Below are 12494 nucleotides of genomic sequence, written 5' to 3'. Positions count from 1 at the left end.
GCCCCTCAGGGGTGTGTTCTCAGTACCCTCCTGTACTCCCTGTTCACTCATGACTGCAAGGCCAGGCACGACTCCAACAACATCATTAAGTTTGCCAATAACACAACAGTGGTAGGCCTGATCACCGACAACAACGAGACATTGGTGCCAGGACAACAACCTCTCCCTCGACGTGATCAAGACAAAGGAGATGATTGTGGACTACAGGAAAAAGAGGACCAAGCATTTCCCCATTCTCATACACGGGGCTGCAGTGGAGCAAGTTGAGAGCTTCAAGTTCCTTGGTGTCCACATCACCAACAAACTAATATGGTTCAAGCACACCAAGACAGTTTGGAAGAGGGCACGACAAAACCTATTCCCCCTCAGGAGACTGAAAATACTTGGCATGGGTACTCAAAAGGTTCTACAACTGCACCATTGAAAGCATTAAACCTGACTGGTTTCATAACTGGCTGGCATGGCAAATGCTCAGCCTACAGAGGGCAGTTCCAAACGGCCCAGTACATCACTGAGGCAAAGCTTCCTGCCATCCAGGACCTCTATACCATGTGGTGTCAGAGGAAGGCCCTAAAAATTGTCAAAGACTCCAGCTCCCTAGTCATAGACTGTTCTCTCTGCTACTGCACGGCAAGCAGTACCTTTGCGCCAAGTTTAGGTCCAAGAGGCTTCTAAACAGCTTCTACCCCCAAGCCATAAGACTCCTGAACATCTAATCAAATGGCTCCCCAGACTATCTGCATTGCCCCCTCCCCTCCTCCTCTTTTACACCGCTGCTACTCTCTGTTGTTACCATCTATGCATAGTCACTTTAATAACTCTACCTACATGTACATAGTACCTCAACTAACCGGTTCCCCACCACATTGACTCTGTACCGGTACCCTGCATATACTATAGTCTCACTATTGTTAATTTACTGCTGCTCTTTAATTACTTGTTACTTTTATTTCATACTCTTATCCGCATTTTTAAAATTTCATTGTTGGTTAGGGGCTCGTAAGTAAGTTATGGCTAACGAGACATGGTGTGATGAAAGAAACATACAGGAACTCAAATCCTTCTGTTCACCTGATTTAGAATTCCTCACAATCAAATAGACCGCATTATCTACCAAGAGAATTCTCTTTGATTATAATCACAGCCGTATATATCCCCCCCCAAGCAGACACATCGATGGCTCTGAACGAACTTTATTTGACTCTTTGCAAACTGGAATCCATTTATCCGGAGGCTGCATTCATTGTATCTGGGGATTTTAACAAAGCTAATCTGAAAACAACACTACCTAAATTTTATCAGCATATCGATTGCGCAACCAGGGGTGGAAAAATCTTGGATCATTGTTACTCTAACTTCCGCGACGCATATAAGGCCCTGCCCCGCCCTCCTTTCAGAAAAGCTGACCACGACTCCATTTTGTTGATCCCTGCCTACAGACAGAAACTAAAACAAGAGGCTCCCACGCTGAGGTCTGTCCAACGCTGGTCCGACCAAGCTGACTCCACACTCCAAGACTGCTTCCATCACGTGGACTGGGATATGTTTCGTATTGAGTCAGATAACAATATTGACGAATACGCTGATTCGGTGTGCGAGTTCATTAGAACGTGCGTTGAAGATGTCGTTCCCATAGCAACGATTAAAACATTCCCTAACCAGAAACCGTGGATTGATGGCAGCATTCGCGTGAAACTGAAAGCGCGAACCACTGCTTTTAATCAGGGCAAGGTGACTGGTAACATGACCGAAAACAAACAGTGCAGCTATTCCCTCCGCAAGGCTATCAAACAAGCTAAGCGTCAGTACAGAGACAAAGTAGAATCTCAATTCAACGGCTCAGACACAAGAGGCATGTGGCAGGGTCTACAGTCAATCACGGACTACAAGAAGAAATACAGCCCAGTCACGGACCAGGATGTCCTGCTCCCAGGCAGACTAAATAACTTTTTTGCCCGCTTTGAGGACAATACAGTGCCACTGACATGGCCTGCAACGAAAACATGCGGACTCTCCTTCACTGCAGCCGAGGTGAGTAAGACATTTAAACGTGTTAACCCTCGCAAGGCTGCAGGCCCAGACGGCATCCCCAGCCGCGCCCTCAGAGCATGCGCAGACCAGCTGGCCGGTGTGTTTACGGACATATTCAATCAATCCCTATACCAGTCTGCTGTTCCCACATGCTTCAAGAGGGCCACCATTGTTCCTGTTCCCAAGAAAGGTAACTGAGCTAAACGACTACCGCCCCGTAGCACTCACTTCCGTCATCATGAAGTGCTTTGAGAGACTAGTCAAGGACCATATCACCTCCACCCTACCCGACACCCTAGACCCACTCCAATTTGCTTACCGCCCAAATAGGTCCACATACGATGCAATCTCAACCACACTGCACACTGCCCTAACCCATCTGGACAAGAGGAATACCTATGTGAGAATGCTGTTCATCGACTACAGCTCTGCATTCAACACCATAGTACCCTCCAAGCTCGTCATCAAGCTCGAGACCCTGGGTCTCGACCCCGCCCTGTGCAACTGGGTACTGGACTTCCTGACGGGCCGCCCCCAGGTGGTGAGGGTAGGCAACAACATCTCCACCCCGCTGATCCTCAACACTGGGGCCCCACAAGGGTGCGTTCTGAGCCCTCTCCTGTACTCCCTGTTCACCCACGACTGCGTGGCCACGCACGCCTCCAACTCAATCATCAAGTTTGCGGACGACACAACAGTGGTAGGCTTGATTACCAACAATGACGAGACGGCCTACAGGGAGGAGGTGAGGGCCCTCGGAGTGTGGTGTCAGGAAAATAACCTCACACTCAACGTCAACAAAACTAAGGAGATGATTGTGGACTTCAGGAAACAGCAGATAGAGGATAGAGGGAACACCCCCCTATCCACATAGATGGAACAGTAGTGGAGAGGGTAGCAAGTTTTAAGTTCCTCGGCATACACATCACAGACAAACTGAATTGGTCCACTCACACAGACAGCATCGTGAAGAAGGCGCAGCAGCGCCTCTTCAACCTCAGGAGGCTGAAGAAATTCGGTTTGTCACCAAAAGCACTCACAAACTTCTACAGATGCACAATCGAGAGCATCCTGGCGGGCTGTATCACCGCCTGGTACGGCAACTGCTCCGCCCACAACCGTAAGGCTCTCCAGAGGGTAGTGAGGTCTGCACAACGCATCACCGGGGGCAAACTACCTGCCCTCCAGGACACCTACACCACCCGATGTTACAGGAAGGCCATAAAGATCATCAAGGACAACAACCACCCGAGCCACTGCCTGTTCACCCCGCTATCATCCAGAAGGCGAGGTCAGTACAGGTGCATCAAAGCTGGGACCGAGAGACTGAAAAACAGCTTCTATCTCAAGGCCATCAGACTGTTAAACAGCCACCACTAACATTGAGTGGCTGCTGCCAACACACTGACACTGACACTGACTCAACCCCAGCCACTTTAATAATGGGAATTGATGGGAAATGATGTAAATATATCACTAGCCACTTTAAACAATGCTACCTTATATAATGTTACTTACCCTACATTATTCATCTCATATACATACGTATATACTGTACTCTATATCATCGACTGCATCCTTATGTAATACATGTATCACTAGCCACTTTAACTATGCCACTTTGTTTACATACTCACCTCATGTATATACTGTACTCGATACCATCTACTGTATCCTGCCTATGCGGCTCTGTACCATCACTCATTCATATATCCTTATGTACATATTCTTTATCCCCTTACACTGTGTATAAGACAGTAGTTTTGGAATTGTTAGTTAGATTACTTGTTGGTTATTACTGCATTGTCGGAACTAGAAGCACAAGCATTTCGCTACACTCGCATTAACATCTGCTAACCATGTGTATGTGACAAATACAATTTGATTTGATTTGAAGTAAGCATTTCACTGTAAGTTCTACACCTGCTGTACTCGGCGCATGTGACTAATACAATTTAATTTGATTTGAAACATGCTTCCTAGGATACCCCTGTAGTCCAACAGATGAGCCAGGTTGATGATGAGCCCCCTCTCTCTGTTCCCCTGAGGTATAACTCCTTCTAAAGGGTTATTAAAAGACGTCAAGAAAATATTGAGAGGGGATAATATTTTATTGCTTTTAACCAGTGAAGGCATTAGAGGGGGCAGATCGAAGGGAGAGACAATTAGTAAAACAAAAGGAATGGAAATGAGAGGAAAAAGAGAGAAATTGGAGGCAGAAAACGGAAAAGAGGCCTAATGGGCACTGAAAAATCAGAACCCATAGCTGGCTTTTTCAAAACTCCCTGTCTACTTCTTGCTCGGGCCCATGTTGCTGTGTGTGTGGCTCCGTCGGCTTTGTCCCTCACACAGCTTTCTTTCCCCCCTCCCTTCCTCCCTCCCTCTCGCTCGCTTCTTTTTTTTTCTTGGAGAGAGAGGCTGGCGCCAGCAGTCTGGAACAAGGCTGACAGAATTTGAATTATAGAAGCAGAGCGTGAGGAGGAGGTGATGTGAGGGAGGGTAGGGATAGGGAAAAAGAGAGAGATGCAGTTGTGTGTGTCAGTTGCGTGTGTGCCTGTGTGTGATTGAGTAAAGCAGAGAAGGGGTTGCTCTTTCAAATGCAGTGCTGAAAAAGGAGAAAGACCACTGTTTTATTGCTATTTTTCTCATTTCCATTCAAGAAAATAGATTGTTAATCAACGATAATGGAGTGTAAAAGAGAAAGACACTTTAAAGTGTTTCTTTTTAGTCCACGCTCCAGAGTCAAGTGAGTATCATAGTCCAAAGTATTATTTTACCACGGATCAGAGCTGACAGGAAGGCTATTTGCCAGGCTGTTTGAGAGCCCTGAGGAATGGCTGAGAGGGCATAGATGCAACTGCAGTGAACATGCAACTTTTCGCTAGAAACAGAGTGCAAAGGTGGAAGATGGCCGTGTAGTAGATGGCTTATGGCTAAGTAACTGCTATTTGACTTTAAAATTTGAAATTAAACTAAACTAGAGTATTTAATCCCCGTGTTGAGCGAGTGTGTAGCAGCTAATTGCTGCATGACATGTGCAGGGCCGGCTCTAGCGTTTTGGGGACCCTAAGCGAGATTTGGATGGGGGCCCCCACACCTCGCGGGAAAAGATTTGTGTCCCCTGTCTTGATGGTTGCGAGAAACCAATTCCACACATTTTTCCATGGAGCGTAGAGAAAATGTTGCCGTTTTAAAGCAAGTTTTCTTAAAGTCTATACATTTTGCAATGGGCCGGAAAGAAAACTTTGCAATTTTATAACAAATGTCATGCAATTCTACCCATTTTGCCATGAGGCTGGAGAGACATTTTTACAGTTCTACACACTTTTTCATGGCTTATGCCATGTTGATACGATATCTGAGTGAGAATGACTAACAAAATCAAATGGGGGCCCACTGGAGGCCAGGGCCCCTGGGCACATGCCCTGTATTCGAACATGATTACTACACGTTTAAATAGCTGGCTAGACTAACTTATCGATCAAAAAATGTTTAGCTGACATGGCTAATTGAGTTACAGTCAGTGACTGACATAACCAGAGAAAAACTGCTGATGCACAGCAACATTTTGAAATGACATCTGGTGTATTCTACTATTCTTGTTCCCAATAGTAAATTCAAACCCTGACTGAGTTCCAGATTTTTTTAGGTCTGGGGCCCCTTAGTGGCCGTGGGTCCTAAACATCTACTTACGTTGCTTATGCCTGAAATTGGCCCTGGACATGTGTTTGTAGAATATTAAATCCCCTATCGACTGAGGTGAACCAACCTACAGCAGCCAATGTGATAATGGCTGGAGTCAATTTTGCTGTATTCTGTTTTTTGGCCACATTTGGGAACCACACAATCGGAAATCCCACCATCAATGTTGTCTAAGTTCTAACACATGGTAATAGGCTGGTCTCTGGTCATTGGACCCATTCTGGTTAGGGGCTCCCGAATGGCGCAGCTGTCTAAGGCACTGCAGCTCAGTGTAAGAGGTGTCACTTCAGGACCTGGTTTGATTCCAGTCTGTATCACAAACAGCTGTGATTGGGAGCACAATTGACCCAGATTTATTTGGGTTAGGAGTTGGCTGAGGTAGGACATCATTGTAAATAAGAATTTGTAAGGATCGGACACTTTTCTTCCAATTTTCGCCTAAAATGACCTCTCAAGGATCGGACACTTTTTTCAATTTTTGCCTAAAATGACATACCCAAATCTAACTGCCTGTAGCTCAGGACCTGAAGCAAGGACATGCATATTCTTGGTACCATTTGAAAGGAAACCCTTTGAAGTTTGTGGAAATGTAAAATTAATGTCAGAGAATATATCATATTAGATCTGGTAAAAGATAATCTTTGAAATGCAAGAGAAAGGTAAAAATGTTATATTCCAGGTTAGGCTCAATTTAGATTTTGACCAATAGATGGCAGCAGTGTATGTGCAAAGTTTTAGACTGATTCAATGAACAATTACATTCCTGTTCAAAAGGTTGTATATAGATTGCCCAAATGTGCCTAATTGGTTTATTAATACATTTCCATGTTCATAATTGTGCACTCCTCAAACAATAGGATGGTATTATTTCGCTGTAATAGCTACTGTAAATTGGACAGTGCAGTTAGATTAACAAGAATTTAAGCTTTCTGCCCATATGTTCTTACAACCTCATACTAATCACATTAGACGTCGTTAGCTAACAGTCACGTGGGGGGGACACCGATCCTGTAGAGGTTTTTAACTGACTTGCCTAGTTGAATAAAGGTAAACAAAAAAACATAACTGTCTGGTCCATTTTTAGCCTTGTGTGCTTGTCAACCTTGGGTTTTTGTGCAAAATGATCATTATCTGCTCCTGAGTGGCGCAGCGGTCTAAGGCACTGCATATCAGTGCTAGAGGCGATATTACAGACCATGGTTTGATTCCAGGCTGTATCACAACCGGCTGTGATTGGGAGTCCTATAGGGCGGAGCACAATTGGCCCACTGTCGTCCGGGTTATGTTTGGCCAGTGTAAACCATCATGGTAAAATAAGAATCTGTTCTTAACTGACTTGCCTTGTTAAATATAAATAAATAAATTAAAAATAAATACAAATAAATACAAAATCTGGCTAATAATACTCAAGGAAAAAAATGGTCCGTGTGTTAAAAACAACAAGGAATGATTTTTGGTCCCAGTGCACGCCTGAGTCTGGTTGACTATAATGAGGCTCTCATGTAAAAAGTGTGTTATTACTACACTCATAATGCTCTGTAGAGTTTCAATAGTGCTCACCATTAAAAGTGTAATGTTAAGTATATCATCCTAAGCAAGTGTCATATGTGGACTTCACTAAGAATGCAACCCCATTTAATCTGAATTTATTGGAATATCACATAAATTAAAAAAATCACTAACTGGTGGAAGTTGTATTAACAAGGTAAAGCAAAGCCAGCTTCATGTAACCTGACTGATTCAAGCATAGTTTACTCATTATGGCTCATGTATTACATTAGCCCTTCCGTACTACTGAAGAATTCAGCTACCCAGTGTCCACTGTGCAAAAATTGTACCCTTTACTCTCACAGCCTTTTGGTGTAACCAAAACAGAATATACTTATGCAATGAACATATTATTAAATGGGTAAGAAACTCACTGGAGAATGCATTTCCAGATATCCCCCTTTCTCAAATCTCATCAGTGTCCAAATCGCTACTGGTTTTAATTCTTCCCCTCCAGTCAAGGACTGATTCAGACCTGACACAAGGTGAGTTTACAATTTCTGGCCAATCAATGACATTAATGAATCAATGAACTACTAGGCAGAAAAGAAAACCAAAAGTACTCCACACTACCAGTTTAGTTTTTGAGCACCCCTGCTCTATAGTGCACCCCACCCCCTCCTCCCACTTACCAACCAAGCCAATACTGGAATTGCTTCAGCATGTGTAGAGGATTCCAAAGAGACTGTTCTTACTCCTATTTGTCCAATAGTTGCTCTTGGTAATGCATGGTGTTCTAAAGTGGCATTTATCACCATACCAAAGGAAAATTGCACTTTATGTTCCATTATGTATACAATCATAAAACCTACAAAAAAAAACATTATAAGCTGGTTGAGAGAATTCCAAGAGTGTGCAAAGCTGTCATCAAGGCAAAGGGTGGCTACTTTGAAGACAAAGAAATCTAAATATATTTTATGTTTGAGTAACAGTTTTTTTTGTTACTACATGATTACATGATGTCTTCACTATTACAGTAAAAATAAAGAAAAACCCTTGAATGAGTAGATGTGTCAAAACCTTTGACTGGTACTATATACATGTATATATATTCCGGACTCGGCCATCGCTTGTTCTGATATTTCCACATTTTCTTCTTTGAATTTTTTGGGGATTTGTGTATTTTTTTGTATTGTTAGGTATGACTGCACTGTTGGAGCTAGAAGCACCCCCGATAGATAACATCTCCAAAATATGTGTACGCGACCAATACAATTTGATTTGATTTACAATTATGATGCATTATGTGATATATGGTGATGGTAGATAATTTATATACATTTTACAACTGGTCAACAATGATGTGCAAAGCAAATGGGATGGCGTATCGCTGCAGAATGCTGTGGTAAACATGCTGATTAAGTGTGCCTTGAATTCTAAATAAATCACAGACAATGTCACCAGCAAAGCACCCCCACACCATCACACTTCCTCCTCCATGCTTCACGGTGGGAATCACACTTGTGGAGTTCATTTATTCAACTACTATGTGTCTCACAAAGACACGGCGGTTGGAACCAAAAATCTCAAATTTGGACTCATCAGACCAAAGGACAGATTTTCACCGGTCTAATGTCCATTGCTCGTGTTTCTTGGCCCAAGCAAGTCTCTTCTTCTTATTGGTGTCCTTTAGTGGTGTCTCAGCCTTATTGGTGTCTCAGCCTCCAGTATTTATGCTGCAGTAGTTTATGTGTCGGGGGGGCTAGGGTCAGTTTGTTATATCTGGAGTACTTCCCCTGTCCTATTCGGTGTCCTGTGTGAATTTAAGTGTGCTCTCTCTAATTCTCTCTTTCTCTCTTTCTTTCTCTCTCTCGGAGGACCTGAGCCCTAGGACCATGCCTCAGGACTACCTGACATGATGACTCCTTGCTGTCCCCAGTCCACCTGGCCGTGCTGCTGCTCCAGTTTCAACTGTTCTGCCTTATTATTATTTGACCATGCTGGTCATTTCTGAACATTTGAACATCTTGGCCATGTTCTGTTCCAATCTCCACCCGGCACAGCCAGAAGAGGACTGGCCACCCCACATAGCCTGGTTCCTCTCTAGGTTTCTTCCTAGGTTTTGGCCTTTCTAGGGAGTTTTTCCTAGCCACCGTGCTTCTACACCTGCATTGCTTGCTGTTTGGGGTTTTAGGCTGGATTTCTGTACAGCACTTTGAGATATCAGCTGATTTACGAAGGGCTAGATAAATACATTTGATTTGAATTTGATTTGACTTTAGTAGTGGTTTCTATGCAGAAATTTGACCATGAAGGCCTGATTCACGCAGTCTCCTCTGAACAGTTGATGTTGAGATGGTTCTGTGAAGCAATTTTTTGGGCTGCAATCTGAGGTGCAGTTTTAATTGCCGATTTTTGAGACAGGTAACTCTGGGTCTTTCTTTGCTGTGGCGATCCTCATGAGATCTAGTTTCATCATAGCACTTGATGGTTTTTGCGACTGCACTTGAAGAAACTTTCAAAGTTCTTGACAATTTCCAGATCGACTGACCTTCATGTCTTAAAGTAATGATGGATTGACAATTCTCTTTGCTTATTTGAGCTGTTCTTGCTGATTGGCTCAAATGCATTAAGAAAGTAAGAAATTCCACAAATCAACATTTTACAAGGCACAGATGTTAATCAAAATTTATTTCAGGTGACAACCTCATGAAGCTGGTTGAGAGAATGCCAAGAGTGTGCAAAGCTGTCATCAAGGCAAAGGGTTGCTACTTTGAAGACACTCAAATATAAAATATATTTTGATTTTTTTTTTAACACTTTTTTGGTTACTACATGATTCCATATGTGTTATTTCATAGTTGTGATGTCTTCACTGTGATGCTACAATGCAGAAAATAGTACAAATAAAGAAAACCCTTGAATGAGTAGATATGTCCAAACCTTTGACTGGTACTGTATATATAATTCTTTGTGCCTGTTTTGCATGTTATTTTGGCATTAATACGGGTCCCATATCAGTTTGCAAACAATGTACAGTGGGGCAAAAAAGTATTTAGTCAGCCACCAAGTGTGCAAGTTCTCACACTTAAAAAGATGAAATAGGCCTGTAATTTTCATCATAGGTACACTTCAACTACGACAGACAAAATGAGGAAAAAAAATCCAGAAAATCACATTGTAGGATTTTTAATGAATTTATTTGCAAATGATGGTGGAAAATAAGTGAGTGAGTGAGTGTGTGTGTGTGTATCTCTCTGTATCTGTCTGACCACGTGGGCGTGGATGTTATGTTTTTGTTTTTTTACATCTATTGTATGCAGAGCATAATCGTCCCTGTGATTGACTGTGTGTACCTGTGTGTTCCTTGTCAGAGATAGACAAACTCTGGTATGTCAGGAGCTCAGAGTCAAAGTAAGACAGACAGCTGTGATGCCCTGGAATACGGGAAGAGGTCTGAAAGATAATACGCCTTTATCTATAAGCCCAGGCATTTTATGTTATATATTTCATTATTCAATCGATGACACCAAGAGTAACACCACCACTTCGAGACCAGTGGGCCCTGACACTGTCCAAAGCCATTTTGTTACTAAGATAGACATTTTTGTTGAAAAAATAAATTCTAAAGGTGAATTTTAGAAGATCAGGTAGATTGTAAACAATAACCTAATAAATGCACATTCTGCATGTTCATGCTAGTGTCAAAACAACTAGGAGAAATGGTGCTATATCAAACAGAAAAGGTTATTAATGGCTTGAACGATCGCTTCCTATGGCCCTCCAACAGGTTCTTTATCCTCTAAAGGTCTACTAAGCCATCATATGGATTTGTTTTAATGGATTTAATGGATCATTTAGCTATTTAATTTGAATATTAGGACCCTTTAAGGTATTAAAAAATATATATACAGTTCCAGTCAAAAATGTGGACAAGCCTACTCATGCAAGGTTGTTTTTTTTGTTTTTTTCATTGTAAAATAATATTGGGGGAGGGGGTTCTACTAAGCCATCATATGGAATTGTTTTAAGATGGTCATACCATGGATCATTTAGCTATTTAATTTGAATATTAGGACCCTTTAAGGTATTAAAAAATATATACACAGTACCAGTCAAAAATGTGGACATGCCTACTCATGCAATTTTTTATTTATTTTTTCATTGTAAATTAATATTGAAGACATAAAAGCTATACAATAACACATATGGAATCATGTATTAACCAAAAAAAGAGTTTATAAAAATCGAAATACATTTTAGATTCTTCAAAGTAGATACCAAACGTTATAGTTGACACTATGCATTGGAGCAGGTAGCTTTCTCTTGGCATCCGACAAACCCAGATTCACCCTTCGGTGATGGTGAAGTGTGATTCTTCACTCCAGAGAACGCGTTTCCACTGCTCTTTGACTGAGTCCAATGGCGGCAAGCTTTCCACAGCTCCAGCTTACACTTGGCATTGTACATTGAGATCTTAAGCTTGTGTGCGCCTCAGTTATTGTGCTGACCTGGCTTCCAGTGGCAGTTTGGTAGTGAGTGCTGAAACCGAGGAGAGAAAATGTTTACACGTTAAGTGCTTCAGCACTCGGCGATCTCATTCTGAAATATCCTAATCCACTAATTTGAAGGGGTGTCCACATACTTTTGTAAATATATAAGGTAGCTAATAGAACTAACGCTTTAGTAAACCCACTACAATCATGCAGTACCGTGTACAGTCAGTAATCATTTTAGACATTAAAACCAAAAGCTTACCTTGACTTGGAACTGTTACAGTGTAATATCACTCTGTTTGAGCTGGGTGTTTGAGTAGGCTAAACTAGATGGCTGCATTTGCTAGCTGAGTAAGTGAAAGTTCATATTTTTTGTTGAAATATTGCTAGCTCTCCCTCTCTTGCACCTCCATTTTTGAAGAAATACATTTTTTCAAAACTTTTCAACTATTGTCTTTCTCTTTGAGTCAACAACTCACCACATTTCATTTTTTTTATTTCACCTTTATTTAACCAGGTAGGCCAGTTGAGAACAAGTTCTCATTTACAACTGCGACCTGGCCAAGATAAAGCAAAGCAGTGTGAACAGACAACAACACAGAGTTACACATGGAATAAACAAACGTGGTGGCAAAGTAATTACAATTTAGCAATTAAACAAGAGTGATAGATGTGCCGGAGGTGAATGTGCAAGTAGAGATACTGGGGTGCAAAGGAGCAAAAAAAACAAAAAAACAATATTGGGATGAGGTAGTTTGATGGGCTATTTACAGATGG

At 42.0% G+C, this 12494-nt stretch overlaps 1 long non-coding RNA gene across 1 annotated transcript; it reads left to right on the top strand.

Annotated features, from left to right (window-relative positions):
* Positions 1 to 4571: 4571 nt before the first annotated feature.
* On the top strand, positions 4572 to 12158 carry LOC149970617 (uncharacterized). The gene is made up of 2 exons (XR_016493443.1): positions 4572 to 4777; positions 9099 to 12158. It is a non-coding gene; the product is annotated as an uncharacterized LOC149970617 (long non-coding RNA).
* Positions 12159 to 12494: the final 336 nt, after the last annotated feature.

This window comes from Oncorhynchus mykiss, chromosome 29 (assembly GCF_057628025.1).
Source record: "Oncorhynchus mykiss isolate SJ-2025 chromosome 29, ASM5762802v1, whole genome shotgun sequence".
NCBI lineage: Eukaryota > Metazoa > Chordata > Actinopteri > Salmoniformes > Salmonidae > Oncorhynchus > Oncorhynchus mykiss.
The sequence above is the reverse complement of the archived record's forward strand: the minus strand, read 5'-3'. Positions and strand labels throughout refer to the sequence as shown.